General features: G+C 36.5%; 1 protein-coding gene and 1 long non-coding RNA gene across 4 annotated transcripts in view; one reads left to right on the plus strand and one right to left on the minus strand.

The window, feature by feature from the left end:
* Positions 1 to 23254, plus strand: part of SPATA16 (spermatogenesis associated 16) — a 244958-nt gene that overhangs the window by 50963 nt on the left and 170741 nt on the right. The gene's annotated exons all lie outside the window — the stretch shown is intronic.
* LOC123380023 lies at positions 3740 to 17542 on the minus strand. The gene is made up of 3 exons (XR_006585240.1): positions 17290 to 17542; positions 13130 to 13245; positions 3740 to 6601 (listed from the first exon to the last, which is right to left on the minus strand). It is a non-coding gene; the product is annotated as an uncharacterized LOC123380023 (long non-coding RNA).

The following is a 23254-nucleotide window of genomic DNA, read 5'->3' on the forward strand; positions in this document are numbered from 1 at the left end:
TATATGTCAATAAGACATATTCTTTGAGCAACTTTGAGCTTACATAAAGTGAGCAATCAGTGTCTTCCCACCCATCTAATAATCCTGAGACCAACATTATGATGTCAGACCAAGGAAAAGGTGGCAGTTTATTCATAAAAGAGAGTCGCTCAGAAGCCAACTAGATTGTATTTGTACTCTACATATGTAGTAATTACAGCTTTGCCACTCAGAAATTTTTACCTCATTAACTTTCCTGAAAAACTGAGGCAAAGCACCCTCCCTACTTCTACCATATCCTTGTGCCATAATAGATCACTGCTCCTCTGTTAAATTTGTCAATTTGAATATGCTGACAAAAGAAGCACTTACAAATTGCCAAGGAGCATGATGAATGGCAGCAGCTTTCCTTGACAGGTAAAATGCTGCAGCCATCGGTGGAAGGCATTCAGAAATTGCAGTATAAAAACCTGCACTTTATTTATTTATTTTTATTCCGTTTTAAATTTTTTTTAATTTAATTTATTTTTGAAATTTACATCCAAGTTAGTTAGCATATAGTGCAACAATGATTTCAGGAGTAGATTCCTTAATGCCCCTTACCCATTTAGCCCATCCCCCTTCCCACAATCCCTCCAGTAGCTCTCTGTTCTCCATATTTAAGAGTCTCCTATGTTTTGTCCCCCTCCCTGTTTTTGTATTATTTTTGCTTCCCTTCCCTTATGTTCCTCTGTTTTGTATCTTAAAGTCCTCATATGAGTGAAGTCATATGTCTTTCTCTAATTTCGCTTAGCGTAATACCCTCCAGTTCCATCCACGTAGTTGCAAATGGCAAGATTTCATTCTTTTTGATGGCTGGGTAATACTCCATTGTATATATATACCACATCTTCTTTATCCATTCACCCATCGATGGACATTTAGGCTCTTTCCATACTTAGGCTATTGTTGATAGTGCTGCTGTAAACATTGGGGTGCATGTGTCCCTTCAAAACAGCATACCTTGTGTAAATACCCAGTAGTACAATTGCAGGGTCGTAGGGTAGTTCTGTTTTTAATAAAAAACCTGCACTTTAAATCTGGCTTCTCTCCACCTAATCTCTGGGAACCCTAGGCCTCAGTTTCCTCATGTGCAAAAAAAAAAAAAGATGAAAATGTGTAGTCCTGTCTCAAGATGACATGATGAAGTGTTTGTTGGAGAGTCTTAACTCATAAGTAGCTTTTTTAAAATCTGAATTTCATTTTCTTTGTCTTATTTTTGTTTTGGAATGTGTTTGAGGGAATTCTTCAGTACCTGTTAACAGCAGGTGTTTTAGGAAATAATATAGTTGAAAAAAAAGGATTGTGATTATGATCTGCAATTTATCTCCGGTCAGAAATCTCCAAGCAGACCTCACAAAACCAGCCACACCTTAGGTCCTGCTGTGCTTCAAGAAGGGCTGCACTGCTGCATCCAGGAGCCACACTTCGACATTTTATTGGCACCTTCCCATTCCTCCTGCCTGGTGTCCCAATCCCTTCCCTCTTGCTCATCATTTTCACACTTGTACCTTTCTCACTCCCCATTTCAGCAACACTCACCATAATATACCCGACTATGACAGCTTCTCACCTTTGCCTTTCACATCCTGACACAAACTGCCACCACCATTTCTTCAGGTCCCTTCAAATCACAGACACTCCCCTCTTCAGAGCCTCTGCTGGCTCACTTCCTGCAGAAACCAATGGCCCCTGACTCTTCACTGATGGCTCTCACTGATACAGGCAATCATGCCCTCCATCTCAGTGGTCAACTCCATGGCCTCTTCTGCTTTCCCAGTTCTTTCCTGAAGCTTCCTATTAGGTACTAGTCTTCTCAACCATCCATAGATAAGAATATTTCAATAACTAAGCTGAGAAAAACTTGCAGTGCCATCTGATATGACCTCCTGCCTCTAAAGGAGAGAATGCACCATACAAGATGTGTATTTTCACACCCTCTTTCAGTGTTTCCTCTAACTTCTCGTCACAACCTGAAGTTACCATTTCTTTGAAGGTAAGTTCTTCCCTATGTCCAAACCTATTCTCCACTGAGATAGTTTCAGTCTTATTTTGTCTCTTCAATCTCCTCAGGAGAACTTGTCTCTCATTTGGGCGTGAGATAAAGGGAACCGCAAAGTTGAAAAGTCATCTAGTCCAATTACACATCTACTTTTTAAAAATATTGCCAGTGGGACATACAACCTGAAAAGGAATTTGCTTCATCGTGGGTGGTCTGTCCATCTTTGAGCAGCTCTGATTAAGAAAAATGTTTAACCTGAATTCACTCTAATCTGCCTTTCTGAATGTTCCATTCTCTGATGATACTCTCTCCCAACAGGACATCACAATATCTTTTGTGGTCACTCCCCTGTCTAGTACCATTTGTCGCTCACTGCTTCTCCAGCACCTAGCACTGGATCCTAAAACGTAATAGGTCCTAAGAAGCTTTTGTTGAATGGATGAGTGAATGAATGATGAATGTTTGTGGTCTACAGGACCTGTATCTACTATCCTGTATCTCTTCTACAGGATAGTACTTTGCATCTAATGCATTTATGAAGTACAGTTTGGGTCTTCTCCAGGCTAGAAGTCCTTATAAGGAAAAGTTTCAAGTTCAATACAGTTTCCTTCCTCTGTTCTTTCTCCAGTGTGTCTAAATTCATCTAGGTAAATATGAAAAAATATATTAAATATTCATTTTATGTATACAATTGTATATAATCACATATGTATGTAGAAAATTCAGTTAATCTACTTTTCTAAATAAAGCTACATCAAAGTATAGAGCATGGGTAAACAGAAACTAAGTAAAAGCAGGCCAATTAACTTATAAAATATATACTATGGCCCTCAAAATCTACTCACAGCTAAGTGGTTTAATTTCATATTATTAAATTGTTTTTTTTTTTATTTTTGGACAGAGGCATTGTTATAACTTTATTAAACTATTTTTAAAAGAAAAATTTGAGCCACAATTCTACCACTCTGCTGTAACTGTTACCATGTTTCTGTTTTTTCCCCATCTTGCTTACTTTAAGTTATTGTAAATATATGATATACATTTTGCATTGCACTTTTTTCACTTAAATTATATTGTACTTTTTTCACACTATCATTAATCTTTATTATTATAATTTCATTTGCTTAATAGTACTCCATCGATTTGATATACCCATAACCATTTTCCAATTAGTAGTGATTTAAAGTGTTTCCAGTTTTCTTTCTTACAGAAAATGCTATTAGGAATATTATATACATATAGATTTTCATTCCAAATATCTTGCCATATTTAAAAATATTCCCTTCTCTCCATTATCATTTGAAAGGATTTTTCAGTTTCTATGTGTATGTTTTATTTATACGTATGCTATTTATTTCCAGTTTTATATCAATATAGTAAAAGATTCAAGCCTACAAAATTTTGACTTCTAATTAAAAATAAGCCCTAAAACATTACAATTTTTATGTGTTTTAAGTATACTTTAAAAAACATAGTCCCGGGGCGCCTGGGTGGCGCAGTCGGTTAAGCGTCCGACTTCAGCCAGGTCACGATCTCGCGGTCTGTGAGTTCGAGCCCCGCGTCGGGCTCTGGGCTGATGGCTCGGAGCCTGGAGCCTGTTTCCGATTCTGTGTCTCCCTCTCTCTCTGCCCCTCCCCCGTTCTTGCTCTGTCTCTCTCTGTCCCAAAAATAAATAAAAAACGTTGAAAAAAAATTAAAAAAAAAAAAAAAAACATAGTCCCATTAGAAAATTACTACCATTTTTTTTTATTCCAAAAGTATTTATAAACACTGCATTGATGCCATGCCCTATGCTAGGAATTGGTGATCCAAGAACCAATATGGGATTTAAAGTCTAACAAGGAGTAAAGAACTGAAAATAAACTGTGATAGGTGTTATGATTGCATGGTCCAAGGCATTACTATCCTTAGACCCAAGCAAAAAGGACCTGTCCTTAGCCCCAGGTTTCAGAGAAGCCCATTCTGACCCTCCGGTAAAGAGACCATGAGCATCTGTGGAGCTTCCTGGACATTCCCATTTGGAACCCACAACCCTCACTAGACACACCTCTGGTTAGCCTGAACACCAGAATTCCCTGTTCCAACAGTTCAAACCGACTTCTAAGACCAGAGCAGACTTCTCTCTTCCCATTCTGCTGAAGATAGTATTTGTGCTTATATGTCCACCAATGCTTAGGGGATGTTGTGAACAAAGTTTGAAATGTGTGGTCGTGCAGAAGCCACTTGCACCTCTGGATGGAGGCAAGAGTGGGAAGGCAAGGAGAAGTAGCCACAACCACTGAGAAGGGGCTGGGGCCACTTCTCCCAAAGGCATGTTCTAGCAGCACAGAACTCTGAAGATTATGAAAATTCTAATTTGAACCTAGTTTTCCAGGTGGTTTAGAGGATGGATATATTTGTCAAGGTAGGAGGATGGAATGTATTTTATTTAATGGTTTGTTTAGCTTGATTTGTAGCTTTAGAATATTTAGCCATATGGGATGTGTGGGCCTTCATTGTATTCTTGCCTCAGGCCTTACTGATGTTGGGGTAGGCCTGGTACAAGGTGCAATGGGGACACCTAACAGGGAGATCTAAACTTACATAAGGATGTTGTTGAAGGCTTGTCAGGGCAAATCACGGTCCAGCGGAGTAGGCTGAGCCATAGAATATTCTACTTATGCAATCCGGTACATTTATAGGCTAAAGGTGAAAGTCATATGCTTATCTTCATAAATGACAAAAATGCATTTGATGAAATTCAAGAAACAGTTGTGTTCAACACTTAATATTCTATGATTACAACATACCTAGCTAGCATAAATGCTATCTATATGAACTAAATACTGACATCATACTTAAATGGTAAATACTAGCAGTGTTCCCTTTAAATTTAACCGCAGGCAAGAATACAGCTATCACTCAATTATTTAACGTAGATCTTAAATTTATAGCCAGCTCATTTTGGCAGATGTTCATTTCTTTTGCTTTTTCTGGTGTTTTAATGAACAGTTTTAAGTAAGAAAAACCATTACCATTTATTCCACCACTTTTAAAAATTCCTTTACCTTGTTCTAGTTTGTTGTCATTGTTGTTGCTGCTCTGTACCGAATCATGAAGGCATGAGTTCCATAAAATTACTACCTGCTTGTTAAAATACACTTTTATTTATCTCCTATATTCTTCTTTCAAGATTCAGTGGGAGCCCCCATTTTCCTCTTTATGATTTTGTATTTGTTTGGTCAACCATCGCCTGGAGCTAATGTTTAGACCAGGAAGTGACTCATTATTCTCCCAAATGGTTCCTGTGTCTCAGTTATTAATCTGCACCAGCTGGAGGCAAGTAGCATTCCCTACACCCTCCAGTCTTAACACATAATCAGGAACTTGGCATAGGAAGAGAGTAGTGGTGGAAGTTCTGGCCTGGCTGGCTATGAGGAGCAAACAGCTAATCGAATACAAACAAGTCACATGGCATTTTTAATTCGAGTAAGAATACAAGTCTATTTTAAAGTTGTTTGCCTGGACACTGCCAGGCATCTGTTAGCTACTGTGTTTTCAGATTCATTCTCTTGCTCCCTGTTGCTCTGTGTTTTCCTCTCTCTCATATTTCTAAACTAGAAATTCGCAGATCAGGTTTTAATATTTTGACATTCACTATTTGATAAAGGATTGTTATTAAACAATGAGTAATGGAAAGACAAGATGACATCTTATCACAGAAGTTTTGGTGTTGCTTTCTGGCTTCTTCTCAACTCAAGTTTTACAATAGAGCACTTGAGTATCTGGATGCCGTCTCACAGTACATGTTCAGAGAGTATCTCATTCCAAGCTTGTATGAGATATAATTCATTTCTCCCCAACCATGTAAGGCCCTGATAATTTTTTGCACACCAGGCATATTTATGCAGAACTCTCCTACATTAACTAGAAGGCAGGGCTTTCAGACATGTGCTTTTGATCCTCCCTACGGTACCATTTTATAAGTTCATAAATCAGGGAATTCATTCAGAATTTGCCTAGTGGTGTCCTCGTCACGTAAATTCAAAGCTTTGACAAGATCAGAAATTGCCTAAAATTGATTGTTCCTTTATTCATCAAGTATAATTTTGACAACAGAAGCCATTTGTAAGATACTGTTTTCATAAAAGAACAAAATTCTCCACAGTGGCTTCCTAGTATGTCTCTGCTGGGCCTCATTTCTCATCACCCTTGCTTTATCTTCCTTTCTCTCCATCTCCATTACGTCCACAACTGTAGGTTTCAAAAAGAACAATCAGATGAGTGAAGGGCCCTGAGATGGCATCACCTAGCATCTTAGAGTTTCAACATGAAAAGCTCATTCTTGGTTTCTCCTCCTTGAAGGAAAGCACTCCATTCATTTCTGCAATTTGTTTGCCTGCCTCTTTACTCTCTCCAGTGTTTGCCTAATGTCTAACTACTTGTCCTCTGAGGAATTTCTCCACCTTTTTTGACTCTTCTTTTCTGAAGGGTACTCGTAGGTTCTGGTAAAAAGAATCCTGGCCTGGCCCCAGGGAATCTCTTACCTTAGGGTAGCGCCAAAAGGCGAGGCATGTGTTCGTCCTCTCCCAAACTTCTGTTCTAGAAAATGAAATTGAATATAGTGCCACACTTTGAGTGGGTAATCAAAAGGAAGAAAATTAAAGCCTCAGATAATCTCTTGACTCAAAAGTGACAAAGATTCTTGACACTTTAAGGTATGCTATGGCATGGTATATTATGGTGTGGTATAGTATAAGTAATAAATGGGAAATAATTATACTAAGCAATTTATTCATTATATAAAATTCAGTTTTAACTAGGTGTCATGTATTTTTTTTGCTAAACCTGACAACCCTATAATAGTTCTAATCCCAAACAGGCTTGTTTCCCTTTACATACACCCTCACTACTAATCTCACATTTTCAGAAATTAAGAACCAGAAAAATAACATTTCAGTAATAATTTTGCTTAGGAAATTGACCACAGTTTGCTACTTATCCACTGGGTAGAAAAAAAATGTCTCCTTTATTGAGTAGTAGTATGTTAATGAAGAAAACAAGAGTGATTTTAGTTTACATTTTTGTGTTATTGATTGGAAGTTACAACTTCAGTATGTACTAACTAGTTTATTGGTGTATACCAATTATTTGAGTTGACCCTGCGTGCTAAGTGATGAAAGAAGATTTCTATTTAAAAGTAAATAGGGGCACCTGGGTGGCTCAGTTGGTTAAATGCCAGACTTCAACTCAGGTCATGATCTCACGGTTGTGGGTTTGAGCCCCACACTGGGCTCTCTGCTGACAGCCCAGAGCCTGGAGTCTGCTTCAGATTCTGTGTGTCTCTCCCTCTCTCTCTCTCTACCCCTCCCCCGCTTGCACTCTGTCTCTCTCAAAAATAAGTAAACATTTAAAAAAATTTAAGTAAATAAAAAATAAACTTGTCAGACTAAAATCTTACAAAGAGGAGGTAGAGTGAATTCATACGGAAAAGATATAATAATATCATTACTTTCTCCTCCCTAATGCTCAAAAAAATGAGAAATGCAACTTTTGTAACCCTCTATAAAGGAAAATATGTTATTTTATCAATGATCACAGGGTTTCATTTTTGAGAAGGGGATTGGAGATTGTTATATTTTTAATTTTTTGACTTATTTTAAATGACGAGCTCATCATGGACATGGTTTTCCTTATTTATGTTCACCATAATATCATCAATAATGCACTCCTGGAACCTAGAAGTCATTCCAAGTGATAATGAGGACTGCGTATAAGATATTTGTGACTTGTCAAGCTCACAAGAAATACAGAGAATCGCACTTGAACTTCTGCCCTGTCTAAATCAACTCACTGTCACTCGTTGACAGTATCATATTTCAGACAGTAACTTTATAAATTTGGGCACCTAGAGAAATTCCTTAACAAACTAAAACATTTTCAGAGTGACATTAATAATAGACATTTTTAGGCATCACATGCAGGCAAGAGTTGCAAAACGGGTTTGTGCCACAAACTTCTCCAAGTTCTTGTAACTAGTATAATTATAATAGATGGGAAATCATGCCATGAAGATTTCCTCCTCATCTGCAGACCTGTTTCCATCTATTCATCATCAGCAAAGACTAGTGCGGAAGACAGTCTAAAAGGTTGGGCATTGGAGAGAGTATACAGCTGTTCATTGGGTGTTTTTGGACAGTGACATGGCATCAGAGCTCACAAGGAGCCTGAAGGAAGATCTGCAATACTAATTAAGGGAAAAGCAATTCTCATTCATCTGGCTTGTTCTGATATCACTTCTTGGCAGTAAAAAGTGACTAAGATAATGTGCAAATCTGACAACTGGGAAGTCTCTGAGTTAAAATGGATACTTGATATCATCGTTCCTTTCTGGTCATTGGGCATTGGTGCTATTTTCAATATTATTTTTAGTGTTGAAATGATTTTACATGATCAGAACCACTCAGGTATAGTCTACAATTAATATGATGTGGCAGTAGCGAAAATCAGAATCAGTACATGTTTCTAGTTGGTGGAGTCTTTAACTCTGTTTAACCAACTGGTATGTTTTTATTCAAGGAATTCCCCATCCTAAAAAATGCTTTTAACTCTTTCTTCTCAACACATCTATCCTTTTAACTTCGTCGTCTTGAAGGAGGCCATCAAAAGGATGTGACCTCCAGCTGACCCAGAAGCTGGACCCAAGCAATCAGAGGCTCCTCACACCCACCCCTGTCCTTGGAATGTACATTCTGCTCACTGTTCTCATAACTGGAGCTGTTTCAAGGATGCAACCTTGAGGGTGTAATGTGTTGTTGAAACCATCTGGAATAAATATGTGACTGAACCCCATTAAGGTCTCTATATAAACTTTTAAGATTCTGGCAGGCAGGTACACAGATCCTGAGGCTGCCAAAGACAAGCTTTGTATGTAAGTTCCCTTACTTGTTAAACCTGCCACCTCCCAATCTGGAGTGGTTTGCCTCTTTCTTCAGTCTTCCCTTGCCTTCCATGTGGGGGGGGGGGGGCAATTTGTAAACCAATGACTGTAACTGAAAGGAGCAAATTCCTATAGAAAGATGTATACAATCCTGTCTCAGAACCAGTACTATAGTACAGCAGTAGTAGTTGCCGTCAGTACTTAAATATCAAAGTATTTCAGAATGCAGTGGTTAAGTGAACTGCCTCTGGGCTCTGAGTTATGTGAGTTTGAATCTAAGTTTAGTTGTTGACCACAGCTTTGTGACAATGAGGGAGTTATTTAAACTTAGGTACTGCCTGAGTTCTGTATCTATAAAGTGAAAGTAATATTAGTACCTATTTCATACAGTAATATAAGTAAAGCTCAATTCATAGCATATGTAAATATTCAAGAATACTTGCTATTGTGAAAGAAATGTTAACAAATTTAAGTCACATTATAACATAACTCATTTTGGAAATGTTAACAATGATCACATTTCTTCCTGAGTGTTTCCCCTCCCATGTGACTAACCAAAATATTGAGGTAGAAACAATTTTTTCATGGGGCACCTGGATGGCTCAGTCAGTTGAGTGGCTGACTTCGACTCAGGTCATGATCTCAGCATTTGTGAATTCGAGCCCCACATCAGCTCACTGCTGTCATTGCAGACCCCACTTCAGACCTTCTGTCCCCCTTTCTCTACCCCTCCCCTGCTTGTGCTTTCTCAAAAATAACCATTAAAAAAAAAGAAATGACTTTTTCGTCCTTCATACATGTTCTCCTAGGGGCTGCCACTGTTAGCATAGGCATAGAGGCAAACAAGAGATGGGAATGGATGTCTTCTTGTTAAACCTGTTTTTTTCTAAGTGAAGTCAGTACAGAAACTCACTTCCTATTTGTCTGGGTGAATCTTTCCCTTTCAGAAATGGAAAACATTTTCACAGAGCCTTTAGGAGACTCTGATATAAAGGTATTAGTTGATGAGAAAGAAAGTAATCTTTCCCTTCTTATGCACTTGGACTGAGAGCCATCAAAATAAGTTATCACCTGTTCTCACATCCCTTGAAATCCTGATTAGTTCTGTAGGAAAAGTATTGCTTTCTGTTATGTTTCACCACCAACTCTGGGAAACAGCATGGCTGCTTTTACATTGAAACTTCAATGGTTGCACTTTAAATAAAGTTTTATCCTTGTATGGAGGAATGACTTCCATGTACTATAAAAACTTAGTTTTCTCTTCATAGATCCATAAATATTATTTCAAAATCTCTTTCAGGAATTCAGATTTCCTTATTTCTTTTATGCCTCTTTTCTCCTAAAATATTTAAATTTGAAAACAATACTTTTTTTTCTAAATTCCCACCCCTTCTACCACTTCCAATGACTAAAGTCATAAGAGAGAGAGAGATGAAGTCTAATTTATAATATGAACCATATAATATACTTGGAATCAGAAGAAAATGGTGTGAATAAAACATCTCGGAAAAAGTGTACAAAGATGGGGGAAAGCACTGAATTTGAAACAGAAGAATTATTTTTAGTTTCTTGTTCAACTATTTATGAACTGAGTGACCCTGGACAGGTCACTAGATCCCTCTGAATCTCAGTTTTATTACCCACAAAATGGGAGTCAGTACCTGCCTGATCTGCCTTTTAGAGCTTCAATGAAGAAAACTAAGATAATGTATAGAAGTATTATAGAAAGTCCAGATTCCCGTTCAAATATTTTTAGCAGTACAGGATTAACTGTTGAGCTGCTCTTCAAAAAATCTTTTTAAATATTGTGAAGAGTTTGTGGCCTTTTATAATCAGGGACCATGTATTGCCCTGCTATGTGGGAGGGCTTGAGATTTACTACTCCCAGAAGATATTATACCACGTTTTGTTTTGTTTTGTTTTGTTTTGTTTTTTGAACATTAGGATATATTGATAAGAGAGAGATTATGCAAAAACATACTGACATTTTACCTGAAAGATTAGTGAATAATTTTCTTTATTTTAAGAGAAAAATCTTAAAAAGTCACAATATTGACTAATATATTCCCCTCATCTACATAATGTAATATATTCTTCAAACTTTTTATTATCCCTGAGTGGCTATAAAATCTCAGCTGTTTAAAATCACTTTTTTCAGATTTATAACAGTCCATAAAAACTTACAGTGTAAAAAATATTTTCTACTGAGTTAAAACTGTCCCAGCCTCATGGGTGCTTTTTTTTTTAAGTGTTATTCTTCATAGCATAATATACAGGTGTTAATTTAAACATGCATTCTGAGATGAAAATATCCACTGGTATTGCTGACTTTTTAAAAATTTTATACTAATCAGAATTTAACACCTAACATAACAGTATGGATTAAATGACCTCAGAACTCCATTCTTCCTTGGCCTAGAAATAGAAATTTCTTGGCATCCACAAACACTAATTGCTAGCATACTTTAAATGTGTACATAAATATTTCTGAAATGTTTAAAAAGGAAATTCTAAAGGACAGTAAGACATACCTGGATTTGACTAACTTAAAAGTAACATAGGTAACCTGGGTAAATTGAAATAGAGTATACCAGACTTTATCAATAATACAATTATATTGCCTTGCGCTCACATATGCTAAACCTGCTTCCTGTCCTCAAATTCTTTTTTTTTAATTTTATCGTTTTTTTAAAATTTTAATTCCAATATAGTTAACATACACTGTTATGTTAATTTCAGGTGTACAATATTGTGATTCAACAATTGTATACATTACTCAGTGCTCTTTATAAGTGTACTCCTCAAATTCTTTTTAAAACATTTTATATTGGAGTTCCTGGGTGCTTCAGTCAGTTAAGCATCTAACTCTTGGTTTTGGCTCAGGTCATGATCTCACAATTTGTAGGATTGAGCCCCACACTGGGCCCCACAATGACAGCATGGACCCTGCTTAGGATTCTCTCTCTCTTCTCTCTCTGCTCCTCCCCTGCGCGCGCGCTCTCTCTCTCTCTCTCTCTCTCTCTCTCTCTCTCTCTCAAAATAAGTAAATAAGCATTAAAAATAGAAAAATTTATCTTAAAAGTGGGGTATTAACCAGATGCCAGCCTCATCTGAAATAAGAAGTAAGAAACATGGAAGTTGCCTTAGGACAAACAGCATTTCCCAAAATGAATTCCACAAAAGTAGAGCCTTAAGATGTTCTTTTTAAATAAAATAAGTTTGTTGCAGGAAGGGGATTCTGTGGTTAAATAAATGTGTAAAATATTGTATGCCACATCTTCCTTAGATATTTGCAATATGCATTAGTATGTTGGATAGTTTTAGTAGTCTGGTAGTCAAGCATATCACAAGCTTATTTGATCTGAGAATTATTTTAACTCTTTAACATTCTGTAGAACATAAAATTTAGAGTTGTCAATTTCTGCCTTGAAGGAACTTGTGGTATTAAAAGAAAAGGAAGAGGGGCGCCTGGGTGGCTCAGTCGGTTGAGCATCAGCTCAGGTCATGATCTCATGGCTTGTGAGTTCGAGCCCCGCGTTGGGCTCTGGGCTGACAGCTCAGACCCTGGAGCCTGGATCCTGTCAGATTCTGTCTCTCTGCCCCTCCCCTGTTCACACTCTGCCTCTGTGTCTCTCAAAAATAAATAAACATTAAAAAAAATTTTTTTAATAAATAAATAAAAAGAAAAGGAAGAACAATAGTAGTAGAGCCCTAGATTTTTATCATGTGTCATAACCCACATTGCACACTTTCACAAGCGAATGTATGGTTGAGGAATTTGAAAAAGAAATTTTTAGAGACATCTATTTCTCTGCTTATAGTAAATTAAGTTATTGGTCCCAGTTGTTCACTCCCAAACCCATCCACTTCCTAGCATTATACATCCTCACCCTAGCCATGGTATCAGCACTTCATGTTGGGCTTGGCCATGTGACCTGCTTTGGCCAATAGAATGTTAATGGACCTAAAATGAGCGAGGCTTTAAATGTGTTTGCCTAGTTCTCTTACCCCCTTCTATTGCTGTCTTTTCTATGATAGAATATGTTTCCAATGGTTGCTGTTACAACTCCTAGTTAGCCTGGAATTAACTATCATCTTAGAGCCGAGACTACCTGAATACATCCTGGTCTGGCCAACCTTAGTCAACCTGCAGATATGTTAACAAGAAATAATTGCATACTGTTGCATACCAGGGAATTTTGGGGTGGTTTGTTTTGCAGTGTTTTCATGGCAATTGCTGACTCATATACAGCTCCATCAGAGTTTGCTCCAAAATAATTAATACTGCTATAAATGTCCATGATAACTGAAAGAGAACAAGAGAGTGAAATCAAGTGATGTGTCTTAGGGCATTGAATTTGTGGATTATTGGGTTTTTTATTCCCTTAATTCTTAAATTCTTGAAAACTATGTCTTCAAAAGCATACAGTTTTTTGATATATCACTTGTCTTATATAGTTATCCCAACATTTCCAAGGAAAACATACCCTCTCAGACTGCCCAGCTTTCCCCACTTAAACAAAATGAGGTTATGAAAACCATTTAATTAACATGAATATAACTTGGAAAATAAATAAATCTGCAGTTTATATATTAAGACCAAGGGTCCCACAAAATCACAGTTATTATCAAATGTTCTCAAAATATTAATTTTTATTTTACTATTATTCAGCAAAGGATGTGAAAGAGTAGACCAGAAACTCCCATGCCTAGGAAATTGGTAGTTCTGGCTTAACAACTGGCCCATCCCTCTCCCTGCTACCTGCCTAGGCCTTCATCACTGGACCCCAGACAAGGACCCCTGTGATCTTAACAAGAACTGTGCTCCTTTTCTCCCTATAGCACCTTCACCATCTGTTCCTTTTCTTATTTGCATGCACTATCTAGTCCTTCTTCTCTACATTTTTGCCTGTTCTAGCCTCCTTGAATTAGTCAACCTGCTTCTTGAATTAGTCAACTCTTGTCTATAAAATGGGTGATGGTAGGAATTAAGTGATTCACGTATATAAAAGTGTCTTACCAGGTTGCTCAATAAATGTTGACCTGTCTCTCTTTTTTCCTGCCTGTTTTCCCTATCCTACTCTTTACTTAATGGTAGTCCAGTGAGATATAGACATAAATATAGATATGTATCACTGAATATATGAATATGAATGAAGTAGTCATAAATAAAACAGCAGTGTTAATTAAGTTAAGCCGTTGGGATTCACACTCGTCCTTCTAGGATTTGATTGTGATTAACATTAATGGCCAGTTGAGGAGCATACTATCTAAAGAATACAGGGTCTAGGTGAGACAGCAGATCTGAATTTGAATCATAGCTCCAGAACTTACCGTCTGATAAGTTGGCATGCTCTCTTAAACCTAATTTTCTTATCAGAAAATTGGAAATCATAAGATACCATATATAAAGGATAATATTTAATGGGACACTCTGTATAAAGAGCTTAGGACAATACTAAACACATAGCCAGCACTAATAAATGCTAGCTGTAATTATTGTGCAAGAGATGAGTTTGTGTATAATACCATATTCACTTTATAATATAAATAACTTAAAACAAGCGTGTTACTAACATTATCTTTATTTTAAAATCACTGCATTTATGAGCTAAAATGCAGGGGCAAGAGTGAAGGAAGATTTATTGTATTAATCCATTTCACTCCTACCATGCTTCTGCTCTGCTTTACACATCAGATAGCTGGAGTTTAGGGGTATTCCTGGAAAAAAATCTGAAGGTTAATGTGTATCATCTACATGCTCCAGAGCATAAGCATATTGCTGGCTGGTCAGATCAAGGTGAAACACAGTGGAATAAGCCTACTCTGGCCACACCTCTATTTGAAAGACTACCTGGGGGTGGGGGGTACTGAAGCATAGCTATTTTAACAAATAGGAGTAGGAGTGATTAATTACTTTTTACTGTCATTCAACAGCTTGTCACCTAGGGAGTAACCTCATTTCTCCAATTCCCATAAATTTAATAGAGGTCACATAGTGGCCTACTTGGCTGAAAAGCATTGCTCCTGAAACCCTGATGGTACTTTTAAGTCTGCTGATGTGTGAACATAATTCTCCGCATCTCTTAGCCCCACACACTCTGTCTCTCCCAGGGAGACACTTTAGTAGATCTATGTGGCACCATGTGGAAAGTTACAAGTGATGAGCTCTCTGATTCATTCCTCTTTTATGTAATAAGATGATAGAAAATTTAAAACCAATGGGTGTTGTTCTATAGTGTAGAGCTTCTTTCCACTCTGTTAAAGGAGTGTAAAAAGATATTTATTGATATGTAAAACTATTAGTAATGAGACCCTTGTAGTGAACATCTAGTTTGGTATCTAAAAGGAATTTTAAAGATCTCATTTAAAGATTTGCAGGCTAAGATGGTGGTTAGCTGTTGTGCCTAAATTTTTGCCTTCCAGATGCATTAACCCAGACGAAGAGATTTCTAAAACACAAAATAATTGCAAAAATGTGCTAGACACCAGGTGGAATTTCAAAAAAACAAAAGGAAGAACAGATGATAAAAAGTGGATTGTTGTCTGTATCTATTGCATTCCCAACTCAGAGACACAGGGGCTTTTGTAACTAGAATGCTAGCAGTCCCCAGCTTTGGTCAAGGGCTCATTTGGGGGATTCTCAGTGCTATTTCATCCCGTAATTCCACTATTAATACCTCTCTTTTAATGTATATGCATAAGTGTTAATCACTTTAGCATTTGAGAAATGGAAATTGACAAGCAGTAATTTATTTCACCTTGAGATATGAAGTTGATGAGAAGAGGTGAAAAAGCAGTGAACTCTGGAGGTTAGATTTGGTTTTATTTCATTTTCCCTTCCAATTCTCCTGGGAAGGACAATTCTATGTGAAGTTCTAACAGCACCACAGTGAACTACAGAGGCAGCCAAGAAGAAGCCACCAACCAATCTCAAGCAAACATTTTACTTGGACCAGTCTCTTATACAGAGACAGGCCTTTGGAAATATTGTACATGGTATGAAAGAAAGGGAAGCATTAAACTCAGGTGGAATCCAGAAAACATATTTTCCAAAAAAAAAAAAAAATTCATTGGAAGTTGCAATGAGAAAGTCTACACGATGTCTAACAGAGGTGCTAGGTACTAAAATTTAAAAAAAAAATGTAGTGGACAGAATAATTTAGGACAATGAGCCAGATGTAGAGAAAAGAAAACATCCCATTTAAAAAAAAAATCAGGGGGCGCCTGGGTGGCACAGTCGGTTAAGCGTCCGACTTCAGCCAGGTCACAATCTCGCGGTCCGTGAGTTCGAGCCCCGCGTCAGGCTCTGGGCTGATGGCTCGGAGCCTGGAGCCTGTTTCCGATTCTGTGTCTCCCTCTCTCTCTGCCCCTCCCCTGTTCATGCTCTGTCTCTCTCTGTCCCAAAAATAAATAAACATTGAAAAAAAAATTAAAAAAAAAATAAAAATAAAAAAATAAAAAAAAATCAGTACTGATGAATGGATAAAGAAGATGTGGTATATACGTACAATGGAATATTACTCATCAATCAAAAAGAATAAAATGTAGCCATTTGCACATCGTGAATGGAACTGGAGTGTATTATGCTAAGTGAAATAGTCAGAAAAGACAAATACCATATGATTTCACTCATTTAAGGAATATAAGAAACAAAACAGAGGAACATAGGGGAAGGGAAGGAAAATAAAATAAGGTAAAAACAGAGGGGCCATAAGAGGCTCTTAAACATAGAGAACAAACTGAGGGTTGATGGAGGGAGGTGGATGGGGAGATGGGCTACATGAGTGATGAACATCGAAGAGGGCACTTGTCATGATGAGCACTGGTTGTTATATATAAGTGATGAATCACTAAATTCTATTCTTGAAACTAATACTTCACTATATGTAACTGATTTGAATCTAAAAATAAATACATAAATTAATTAATTAAAATAAAAGAATTTTAAAAAACCAGTTCTAGCCTCTGCTACTAACTGGGCAAATCATTAGAGCTCTTTCAGCATAGGCTTTAACACCTGTCAAATGAGGCAAATTATTTTATCTACTTCATGGAGATACTAAGTTAAATGTAACTATATACTTAACAAATGTTTTAGAAATTATCAAAATTCATTAGTGATGGAGTCTTTAATATCTTTCATATTTTTAGAAATTGTCCACATTTCTGACTTGATTTTGTAACTTATTCTTTACTTATTGCTTCTAGTTTAAAATTCATTTTGCAATTTAATTTTTTATTTTTTTATAATTTTATTTCTTCCAGTCCCCTAGTCTCACTTTTTCAAAATTAATCAGAGAATACCACGTCTTAAAATTATCTTTCATATTTTGATTCAAGAGAATACCTTCAGGATTCACTGTTGGGCTTTTCACTTTCTCTATTTTTGGCTCCACTCTTTCTAGATTGACTTTATTCTCAGACACACAGTTGTTCTCTGTAGCAAAAAAAGATCTCTCAACACTGCACTTATGCAGTTGTAACATCTGTATCTTGAAAGGGCTACCACATGGGATAGAAGCAGTTCTCTGAAGTAGTTTAAATCTGTAGAATGGGAAAAGAAATGCAGAACATTTCAAAACACCAGGCTTCTATGACTGAGCTCATAGAAATTAACAAGAAAAATAGTGAGAACATTGAAGACCATACAAGTGTAAAGGATCTGAGTAGAGAATCCATCAATAATGAAATATAAATGACTAACAAAAATGTAAAAAAGTTTTAGTCTTATAAGTAACTAAGCGAAGTAAGTAGTAAAGTTTTAAAGGATACTGGGGTGCCTGGGTGGCTCAGTTGGTTAAGGTCAGACTCTTGATTTCGTCTTGGGTCATGATCTCACAGTCCTTGCATTGGGTGTCATGCTGCTGACAGTGCGGATCCTGCTTAGGTTTCTCTCTCTCCCTCTCTGCTCCTCCTGTGTTTGCACTCTCTCTCTCTCTCTCAAAATAAATAAATAAACTTTACAAAGAAAAAAAAAAGAATACTAATAAGCCCACAGTGTCTTAAATAGCTGTTGGCAAAGAGATGGAAATAAAAGCTATGATTTTTTTTTCCTGAGTGAATCACAGAAGCATACAACAAACTTACATGTAGGAAAAACTAAAATAAATGAACTATGTATTTAGCTAAACAAAGTGAAAGTTAGTGAAAGAACTGCAGGAAAAACAGAAAGAAAAACAAAATGAAAGGAAAGCAAGAGAGAAAAAATAGCCAACATAAAAACCAAAATCAATAAATTAGAAAGCAGAATAGGAGAATTAATAAATTAAGAGTTTGTTGGTTTTAGGGAAAACAAAATAGTCAAACTTCTGGCAATTCTAGCCAAGAATAAACAAAACAAAGCTACATGGTACAGATAATGAAAGAAATGACACCACTAATAACACAGACATTTAAAATGTTCTAAGAATATAATGTTCTTCACTGTAATGACAGATTTTAAAATCTGAGTGAAACTAATAATTCTCTACGAAAATATAAATTAATATAATTGATGCAAAACATTGAAAATCTGAACAGAATAATAATCAAATAAGAAAAAAGAGGTGAAAGGAACTGGGTTCAAATTTTTTTCAACTATTTATTTCAGAACATTCCACAACATTGGAAAAGATAGGAATCTTTCTAGTTTGTTTTACAAAGCTAGCATAAACCTGATACAAAAACATGATAAGCATAACTCAGATTACATATTTGGAAAGGAATCAAATTATATATTTACTAAATAAAAATAGGTCAAGAAGAATTAGAACTGGGGCGCCTGGGTGGCGCAGTCGGTTAAGTGTCCGACTTCAGCCAGGTCACGATCTCCCGGTCCGTGAGTTCGAGCCCCGCATCAGGCTCTGGGCTGATGGCTCAGAGCCTGGAGCCTGTTTCCGATTCTGTGTCTCCCTCTCTCTCTGCCCCGCCCCTGTTCATGCTCTGTCTCTCTCTGTCCCCCAAAAAATAAATAAACGTTGAAAAAAAAAAAGAAGAATTAGAACAGCCCAATTTAAAAATGAATAAAATTTAGGGGTGTCTGTGTGGCTCAGTCAGTTAAGTGTCTGACTTTATCTCAGGTCATGATCTCATGGTTTGTGAGTTCGAGCCCCACATCCAGCTCACTGCTATCAGTGCAAGGCCCACTTCAGATCCTCTGACTCCCTCTCTCTCTGTCCCTCCTCCACTCACTCTCTCTTTCAAAAATAAGTAAACATTTAAAAACTTTTCTGAAAGAGCACTTTTATAATCTAAGTGTGTTTTTTTTGGATTGTGATGTATACTCCTGACTCAGCAGTTCCAGTATGTAAGAAAACATAATGACATATAGAATATAACAATTTGGAAATAATCAAATGTGTGGGCAAAGATGTATATACAAGGCTGTTCAATGTACATTATTTATGGCTCTGAGAACTTTCAATGCCATTAGAGAAATTTCTCACTGGAGAAAATATTGTATGGGGATCTAGTAAAATTGTGCCACCACCCAAAAAAATATGGTATACATCTGTATTCATTAATGTCTATTATATATTCAAAGAAAGAAACAAAAAATCAGGTTACATAATATGGATAATGAGAAATATAATTTTTGTAAATTGAAGGGTAAGGACTGATAGACCCATACAAATATCTAACAGTAACCATTTTTATTCTTTTAATCATTTTTTAAATAATAGAACTTGAATGTTTTTTTTCTCTTTATGACTTCTTAATTACCTAAATTTCTAACAGTTTAGTAGAGAGTTCTTTTCACTATCTGTGGTGAAGAACCAGTTGTTTCATTTTGTTTTTCTCCCAATCAGTTGTGGATTGATCTTTACTAAATACAGTAAAAATGAATTACTAGGAAAATGTGAAGTGAAAATAAGACAAAAATACAAAACCTACTTTTTTTATTATGAGATTCAACAGATACAATATTTCTCTGTTGAACTGGTATAGAAGTTTCTGAATATTTATTCTCTGTTTCTTTCCTATTTCATCATACATCAGTAGCTCATGGAATGACATTGTGTAGCACTAGTATGGTGATTAAAAGCACAGAGTCTAGGGCCAGACATCTAGGTAAAACTCCCAGTTACTAATTCTGTAGCCTGAGCAGATTACTTAAACTCTCTTAACTTCAGTTTCCTCATCTGTGAAATGAGCTTTATGGACCGAATGTTTATATCCACCCCTCCCCCACAATTCATATGTTGCAGCCTAATACCCAAGGTGATGGTATTAGGAGGTGAGCCTTTGGGGGCAATTTGGTTATGAGGGTACAGCCTTCACTAATGGGATTAGTGTCCTTACAGAAGAGACCCCAGTGAGTTCTCTGGCTATCTGCCATTCTGCCATGTGAGGTTACAATGAAAAGTCAGCCAGTCTACTATCAGAAAGAGGGCCTCAGCAGAACTGGACCATACTAGCACCCTGATCTTGGACTTCTCAGTTTTTTTTTTTTTTTAAGTTTATTTATTTTTGAGACAGAGAGAGACAGAGCATGAACGGGGGAGGGGCAGAGAGAGAGGGAGACACAGAATCGGAAGCAGGCTTCAGGCTCTGAGCCATCAGCCCAGAGCCCAACGCGGGGCTCGAACTCACGGACCGTGAGATCGTGCCCTGAGCCGAAGTTGGACGCTTAACCGACTAAGCCACCCAGGTGCCCCTTGGACTTCTCAGTCTTAAGAACTGTGAGAGCTGACTGTTGGATACTTAAGCCACCCAGTCTATGGTATTTTATCATAGCATCCTAAACTAAGATAATGGGCATGAAAATAGTGCTTCATATTGTGATTATTAAATGGGGTAATAGAGGGAGAACACTTAGAACATTGCTTGTAATTATTTAAGTACTATTTAAATACTTTCATTTGTTATCACTAGTATTGCTTTTGTAAAAAGAAGTAGAATTTAATAATGAGGAAAATAAAGCCAATGACATGGCAGTCAATATTGAGATGCTCCTAGAATGAAGAGGTAAAAAAAAAAAAAAAAATCAGAAAACCTAAAGAGTAGAGACATAAGACACAAGAATTACTTTCTTAAGAAAGAAAACACAGCAGTTAGGATGAGACCAATAATCAAAGATGTAACTGAAGAAAAGTTTCATAAGTTAAACAAAACTGAGTATGGAAACACAAAGAACGTATCTCTTTCTAGGTAAAGTAGATAAGAACAGAATACATCTGAACTTATGATAGCAATATTTTGAATTATAAGAAGATAGAAAAAATACAACATGCTTGAGGAAAAGGAAGAAATTTCAATACAGGAAGTTTTTAAAAATTATATCTGGTTTCATTTTTTAAAAGTGCTATGTTTTTTCTTCTCTGCCTGCTAAATACAAGAATATAAATGGAGAACTATGTATTTACAGAGAAACATTCATTTCATGTGTCAAGAAATGTATATTCAGCCATGTTAATTTGCATGTGTAATGTTAACAAAAATACATTCTCAGCTGTGCACTAGCTCAGAAAAGTTACCATTCACATAACCCCTCTTGAAAAAATTACTTGGAAAAAAACTACTTGGAAGTGGGTGCTAGCAAACTGAAAGATGATTAAGAAAAAAAATAAATAATGAGCTCATTATACAAAAGAACTTGCCAACTTCCCCTTGTGATTCCTGTCATTAAACACAGCCCTCATCTCATGGCAAATGTCCTCAAAGAGTCCACAATGATGAGAATGTGGAAGGACTGATGCATCGTTTCACAATGGCTTCTGAATAAAACTTCAGAGCAAACCTCATTATGCGTTATTGTTCCTCATTATAGGAATCAGTCTATAATTTGATGCAGAAAAAAAAGCCCTATAGGAAAGTCCCTCAGATATGATTTATCTTTCAAAACCCCAGTTAAACATGATTATAAGTGTGCTAAAAAGAAGGCAGGGGAGGGAAAAATTAGAGAGACATAAATACTAACATGATAATTCATTAGTTAAACTACATTGAGATAATTGTACATTTGTATGCAGTTGTAAGAAATAATTCAGAGATCCCATGTATTCTTTATACGGTTTTTCTCAATGGTAAGATCTTGCAAAATATAGTACAATATCACCACCAGAGTATTAGAATTGATACAATCTACCATTATTAAGATTTCTCTAGTTTTACTTGTACTCATGTGTGTGTATTGTGTGTATTTAGTTCTATGCAGTTTTAAGATTTGTAAGATGCATGTATTCGCCCACCAAAGTCAAGATATAATGCTGTTTGTTCTATTGGCCTTTTATAACCGCAACACCCATCCCATCACTAACCACTAATCAATCCCTCACAATCATTAATCTGTTCTCTTTTCCTATAATTCTGCCATATAATAATAAAGTATGTAACCCTTTGGGGTTGGCTTTTTTTCATTCAGCATAATTTTCTAGTAATGCATTTAAGTTGTTGTATCACTCTTTTTTCTTCTTATTGCAAAATAATATCCATTCATCCATCGTATGTATGTACCACAGTTAAATCATTGACCCATTGAAGAACATCTAGGGTACTTGCAGTTTGGGGCTGATACGAATTAAGTTCTGTAAACATTCACGTATGGATTTTTGTGAACATTAATTTCTCTAGGATAAGTGCCCAGGAGTGCAATTGTTGAGCTGTATAGTAGTTGCATGTTTATTTAGAAACTGCCATATTGGGGGCACCTGGGTGGCTCAGTTGGTTAAGCATCAGGCTCTTGGTTTCAGCTCAGGTCATGATCTCAGTTTTTGTGATTGGCTCTGCACTGACAGCACAAAGCCGGCTTGGGATTTCTCTCTCTCTCTGCCCCTCCCCTGCCTGTGCACACATGTGCACATTCTCTCGCTCTCTCTCAAACTAATTAAACATGAAAAAAAAATTTTTTAAAGAAAAAAATAAACTGCCGTATTGTTTTTTCAGGTAGCTGTACCATTTTACATTTCTGTCATCAGAGTGTGAATGATCTCGTTTCTCAGCTTTCTCAGCTTTTGGTATCATTACTATTTTTTATTTTATCCATTCTGTGGTTATAATTGGCAGTTTTAATTTGCAGTTCTCTAATGATTAATGATGGTGAACAGTAAACTGTCAAATATCTTGTATGTGTTTATTTGTCATCTGTATGTCCTTCTTGGTGAAATGTCTGTTCATGTTTTTTGCCCACTTTCAAAGTGGATTTTTTTTTTCTATTGATGAGTTTTGATCCCATTACGGTCCAAAAATATATATTCTGAATGATTTCAGTGTTTTCAATTGTGTTGAGGTTTGTTTTATGCCCCACAATATAGTCTGTATAGGTGACTTTTACATGGGTGCTTAAGAAAAATATGTATTCTGCTGTGATTAGGTGGTGGTGTTCAGATCTTCTG

This window comes from Felis catus, chromosome C2 (assembly GCF_018350175.1).
Source record: "Felis catus isolate Fca126 chromosome C2, F.catus_Fca126_mat1.0, whole genome shotgun sequence".
Lineage (NCBI taxonomy): Eukaryota > Metazoa > Chordata > Mammalia > Carnivora > Felidae > Felis > Felis catus.